The sequence below is a fragment of the Capsicum annuum genome, chromosome 8, assembly GCF_002878395.1.
Source record: "Capsicum annuum cultivar UCD-10X-F1 chromosome 8, UCD10Xv1.1, whole genome shotgun sequence".
In the NCBI taxonomy this organism is placed as follows: Eukaryota; Viridiplantae; Streptophyta; class Magnoliopsida; order Solanales; family Solanaceae; genus Capsicum; species Capsicum annuum.
In genome coordinates, this window is record NC_061118.1 from 245,621 (window position 1) to 252,232 (window position 6,612).

The 6,612-nt window shown below is 36.6% G+C and overlaps 1 pseudogene; it reads right to left on the minus strand.

The window, feature by feature from the left end:
• Positions 1 to 631: 631 nt before the first annotated feature.
• Positions 632 to 2,991, minus strand: LOC107878986 (annotated as a pseudogene).
• Between the last annotated feature and the right edge of the window lie 3,621 nt (positions 2,992 to 6,612).

Sequence of the window (6,612 nt, forward strand, 5' to 3'; positions counted from 1 at the left end):
TATAAAAAATGTTCTCTAAACCTTTTATCAATATGAGGTGATCGTAATACAACATATAAGATATTGATTCTACGATCCACACGAAATGTGGTCAACTAGAATTAGTTATTGAGGACAGACAGTCCGGTAAATCCCAACCAGAAAGTTAAAATCTGTTGGAATGCCAAAACCAAAAAAAAAGAAAAACACAACATATGCTTCAGCTATGGAAATTTTAGGCAAAAATTTTGCTTCAAGTTTTGTTGTGTTTGTAACTTTTTGATTTAGTTAATCATATCTGCGATACTGCAATTCTGTATCTATGTTAAACATGACAATATAACTCATTACATTCATCGCGTGTTTGCCACATTCGTTAGTTTTTAAGGACAACATGTTGATGTGCATGCAAGTTGTGGTCATGAACAAAGTAAATGGGAGAAGCAAAGAAAAAAATGATGTCTTTATTCATAGAGTAACAAACACTTTTGGAAAAAATCACAATCTATGAAAGATGAAGGCTTATACTTGCATCACCAGCGACATTTTAGACTTGAATCCTGCAATTTCCAAAAATGAAGGATTAACGTTAAGAGCTTTAAGGATGAAACGTTATGTTATGAAGGATAGAGATTAAGTTGAATACCTGCAAGTTATGCACTAATATCTTTTCTTGTGCCTTTTCATTATAGAATCACTTTTATGTTCAAATTTTACAACCATCCTCGAAAACCAGACTGGATAGTGAGTTGACAACATTATGTATATTATGGATAGTCCAATAACCAGACCACAACCAAAACCCATGAGAACTGCTTGCCAACTGATCAAATCTCCTTCGTCTTCTTCTTCATCATCTAGCTCAACTGGAGTTGTCGCTTGCGGTACCCCATCATCGCCACCCCAATCTTTTGAGAGTGGCAATCCACGCAACCCATCATTCCCTAGATATAAACTGTTATCAAACGTATCAAATTGTTTTCCTTTGGGAATGCATCCAACAAGATGATTGTGAGAGAGATTTAAGACCTCAAGTGATGTGAGGGATACAAGCTGTTGTGGAATTTCACCGCCTATTTTGTTGGATGAGAAATCCAACGATTCAAGTATGGATAATTGGTGCAATGATTCTGGTATAACACCTTCCAAGCCATTATGAGATAGGTTCAGTGTACGGAGTCCAACGAGATCTCCAATAATGCTTGGGAGATAACCTTCAAATCTATTCCTTGAGAGATTGATAATTACTTCTGTGGTCAAAACTCGAGGAAGTTCCAGATCCAGTCCCTTTGTTGTCACTATCAACGTATTCGAGTAAAAAATAAAATATCTATCTGCTACATACTTTCGGGTTCCGCTGTTCTCACTAATGATTTTCATGGCTGAAACTTCTCAAAAAGACTCACAGGTAAATCTCCACCAAATCCATTGGATGACAGATCTATGACTCGAATTTTAGCTAAAAAGTTGTCAGTCCTTGATTCTTTTATTGGGCCATACAACTTATTTGATCTCAAACTTAAAATCTGCAAATCAGGAAGACCTCCCAACCAACTTGGAAATGTGTCATTCAACTGATTGTCGCCTAAATCAAGGAATTCCAAACTCTGCAATTGATCAACGATGGCGGAACTTTCCCCTGTAGATTATTCCCATACAAGTTAATGATGGTGAATTCGTTTTCAGTAGCAAAAGTTGTATTAATTGTTCCACTCAGACAATTGTTGTTTAAATCAAAATCCGCAAGTTCACTCATCTCACCCAAACAATGTGGAATTGTTCTGCTCAAATGATTGCTTCCCAAGTCTAGCACTCTCAGTGTTTTCAGGTTGCAGACGGTTGAAGCAATCTGTCCACTCTGATTATTTTGAGAAATTCTAAGAGAAAATAGTCCTTGCAGGTCTAACAGTGACTTTGGAATAGGACCTTGCAGCTGATTTTGTTTTAAATCAACTGAATACAATGATTTTGACTTGAACTCCTGAATAGTGCCACTGAAAGAGTTATTGCTCAAGCTTAACAAAGATAGTGATGGAAGGGAGAATATCTAGGAAGGTATAGTCCCATTTAAGTAGTTTGATTTCAAGAAGAGGAATTGTAGGTTTTGAAGTCCAGTTACGTTGGATGGAATCGGACCAGTTAGGGAATTGTATGATAACTCGAGGTGTTCTAAGTTGGAAAGGTGGAAAACTCTTTCGGGCAATACCCCACGTAACTGTGCGCCTGAAAGCTGTAGCGTTGTTAAATAAGAAGAGAAATTCAGAGGAATGGTGGAAGATATGTTCACTGAGTAAAGGTGAGAGATTTCTGGTGGGATTACACCTGTAAGACCTGAATACTCCAAATAAAGACTCGTCAAGCTAGATAACTCACCAAATTTAGCTGAAATGAGCAACCCAGAAAAATTATTAAAATACAAATACCGCCGTTTGAGTTTGGAGAGCTACTGTTGGCATGAAATTTGCCTTGAAGTCCACTGCAAGTGAGGTCAAGCTCAATTACTTGTCCCGTCATCTCCTCACAATGAACTCCCTTCCATGAGCAACAATCTGTGCTCTTGTTCCATGAAAGAGTTGTTGGATTGTAACAAACAGAAGCATTAGGATTAATGGTAAACATTTGCTTGAATTGCAGAAGAGCAAGAGCTTGATGTTTGGGGCACAAATGAGGTAAGGATGAGGAGAAAACAAGTTGACAGAGAAAGGGATATAGCATAAAAAATAGTACAAGTTTTACCCAATCCATTGCTGCACTGAAATGATCAAACCTAATTAAGATGAAATCAAGAAATGTTTGCTTTGTGTGTCTATTCAATAATTTTGATGAGGTGTATGATTTGATGTGTTACACAAATGAATGCAGGTAACTATGACTAGTTCACATTCTCAAGTCAATGCAATCTGTCAATTTTAGACAAAAAGGTCTTTCTTTTGGTTCCCATAACAACTTTCTCTTTCTATTATCAAAAAAGAATCACTTTTCTTTTTATTCTTAAATTCTTCTCTTCTCAACATATTCACCTTGTCTTTGTTAACAAATTCAAATTTTAAGAAAAGAATGAGACTTTTTTCCAATGAACATATCAAGATCGATTCAGATGTTTATTTAAATATTAAAAGTTATCATATTATGTAAAAAATAATAATCAGAAATTAGGATAAATGACGAGAGAATAGATTTTTGTTCAGTGTTTGGTAATTTGTTTTCCAAATTCAGATTTCCACAATTTTGGATCTTGAAATGAAGAAGCAAAGAGTTGTTTTGGAGATAAATCAGGTATGAGCTTCGATTGAGTGCCTCCATGTTGGGATTACGGATATGTGACTCACCTGACCATCTTATTCAACATAGTACAATATCATTGGTGTTATCCCACAAGCTGATGAAAATTCAAAAAAGTTTGATTGGTAAGAATTAAGAGTATGTACCGCTTTAATTTCTCGAGTGTATGCCCCATTCATTATATAAAGTCATGAATCAAATAGGCACATTCAATGTGTCGCATGAATGGATGCAGGAAACATTTTCGGTCAATTCTAGACTTGTCTCAATTCAAATGAAAGCAACAACACAAAGGTCCCTCCACTTGTCTTATACAAAAAAAAGGCCTTTGTTTTGGTTCTCTTAACAACCAAAACACAAATTAAGAAGAAAATAATATGAAAACATGAAATACGATTTGATGTCGTTTTGTAAGGGTGATACCAAGTCAGTAACCAGATTGATAGAGACACTCACTAATTTCAGCAAGTTGATAGACAGGTTCTAAGGCTAATATGGAGAAATCTAATATTTTTTTTGCTGGGGTAGAAGACTCTGTTGAGGATGAGATTATGTTTGTTATAGAATGGACAGGAATAATCAATACCACAAACAAAAGGAAACAAGAACACACAGATTTTACGTGGAAACCCTTGACGGAAAAACCACGAGCAGAGGAGGAGAAATTCAGCATAATGAAGAGGAATATAAGGAGGAGACGAAAGTCTCAATGACGCGTATGAAAACCGCCAAAAACAACCCAGTAGATCACACCAAATAAATCCTAGGCCCAAAAACATACAGAACCACAAGTATCTACTCTAAGACACTATCCTATGCAGGGAGATTGCAAGTGATAAATGCTGTATTATTTGTTGTCTATAACTTTTGGGCGACGGTTTTCATTCCGCCACAAGATGTACTGAAAGAGGTAGATTTATCTATGGGGCAGCAAAGATGACAAGAGGAAAATATCACTCGTAGCATGGGAAAAGATGTGTACACCAAAGAGGAATGGAGGACTCGATGTAAAAAGCTGCAAATTGTGGAATATAGCAGCTGAGGGGAAATTGATTTTGCAGCTGTGTAAATGTTTGATTTGTCTATGGCAATCTTTCACAGCTTACCAAAAAAGGAAAAAATAAATTGTATATTAGTTCTATCAAAATTAATAAATTATACAATAAATTAAATTTCATAAGTTAATTACAAAGTTTAGGTTATAGGTTCACTCCACTAGTCCGGCTAGCTAATGAGCAGTTGTTTTGGGCGAGAAGTAGGTTGGGTCCTACGGGCGAACATCATTTAGAACTTTCTTATGATTCAAGAATAATTACGGAAATGAACTTATGAGAGTGCGCGCTGAACGCGAGACTTGAAGTGTGCAAGTGAAGTGCAAAGGAACACCATATCACACACCAAGAACCTGCCATACACTACACCCCATAGGCACCTTTTATCTTCCCTTCATTGAGGGATTTTGGGACATTTCACTTATGTTTGTAATAAGTCTATAAATAGACTAGTTTTAGGTCTTTAGTTCTTTAGTTGTTTATTGATATTGAAAGTTGTAACACTTGAACCAAACTCTCTCTAGTGTGAGGAATGTACCACCTTAGTTTAGGGCTTGGAAAAGCCACCAAATCCGAAATGAGGGTGATGCTAGGGCGGAATCGCTAGTATTGCCAAACATTGTTAGAAACCTTGGTGCTTGAGTGGGTCACGCCCTCTTGTGTCATTGTAAGAGTATTGGTGTTGCCTATTACAAGTATTAAGGGTCTTAGTGTGTGACATACACTTAAGTTCTTGTGAGAGTTGATGTCTCACTTCCTATCCTAACACTTCATGTAATCGTGTTTGTGTTCTTGTTCTAGCAAAGCCTTGTATTGTTGTTATCTTGTTATTGTTGTCTTATCATCTCATGTTCATCTTGTTGTTGGCTGTTTTTGATGTAAAATACACCTTGTATCATCTCGTTCTTGTGGTATTATTGTTGGCCGAGACTTGTTCCCCTTTTGGTCCTCGGTTGGTCTTGTGTTTTGTGTCTTGTTTCTGTGTTGTGGGTTGATTCCTCTATCACCATATTACTTGAGATTAGGCTGAAATTATAACTTCAACAGATTATATAGCAAGCCATGATAGAAGTTGGGCTACTATCTGTACAAGAACAACTTCAAATAAATGAAAACAATTCAGGCAGAGTCTCAAATTTAGTAAAAAAAATCATGTCTTGATTCATAGAGTAACAAACACTTTGGAAAAAAATCACAATCGATGAAAAATGAAGGCTTATATTTGCATCACCGGCGGCATATTAGACTTGAATCCTGCAATTTCTAAAAATGAAGGATTTAGGTTAAGAGCTTTAAGGATGAAACGTAATCTTATGAAGGATAGATATTAAGTTGAATACCTGCAAGTTACGCACTAATATCTTTTCTTGTTCCTTTTCATTCTCGAATCCATTTTATGTTCAAATTTTACAACCATTCTCGAAAACTTATGTATATTATGGACAGTCCAATAACTAGACCACAACCGAAACCCATGAGAACCGCTTGCCAACTGATCAAATCTTCTTCTTCTTCATCTAGCTCAACTGGAGTTGTCGCTTGCGGTACCCCATCATCGCCACCATAATATTTTGAGAGGGGCAGTCCATGTAACCCATCATTCCCTTGGTATGAGCTGTTCTCAAACGTATCAAATTGTTTTCCTTTGGGAATGCATCCAATAAGATGATTGTGAGAGAGATTCAAGACCGCAAGAAATGTGAGGGATGCAAGCTGCTGTGGAATTTCACCACCAATTTTGTTGGATGACAGATCCAACGATTCAAGTACGGATAATTGGTGCAATGATGCTGGTATAATACCTTCCAAGCCATTATGATATAGGTTCAGCGTACGGAGTCCAACGAGATCTCCAATAATGCTTGAAATATGACCTTCAAATCTATTTATTGAGAGATTGATAATTATGTTTGTTTTTAGAACATGCATAAAGTCCCAATCCCATCCCTTTGTTGTAACTATCAAGGAATTCATGTAATAACCAGAATTATCCTCTGCTATATACTAGGTAAAAATAAAATGTCCGGAGTAAAGTACGAGGTAGCAAAATTCAACGGTGATAGCGGTTTCTCAACATGGCAGAGGAGGATGAGGGATCTATTCATCCAACAGGGGATTACACAAGGCACTAGGTGGCGAATCCAAAAAGCTCGAATCAATGAAATTAGAGCATTGGGAAGAAATGAATGAAAAGGCTACTAGTGCAATCAAGTTGAACTTAACAGATGATTTGGTCAATAACATCATTGACAAAGATAGTACATGTGGGATTTGGACAAAGTTAGAAAATCTCTACATG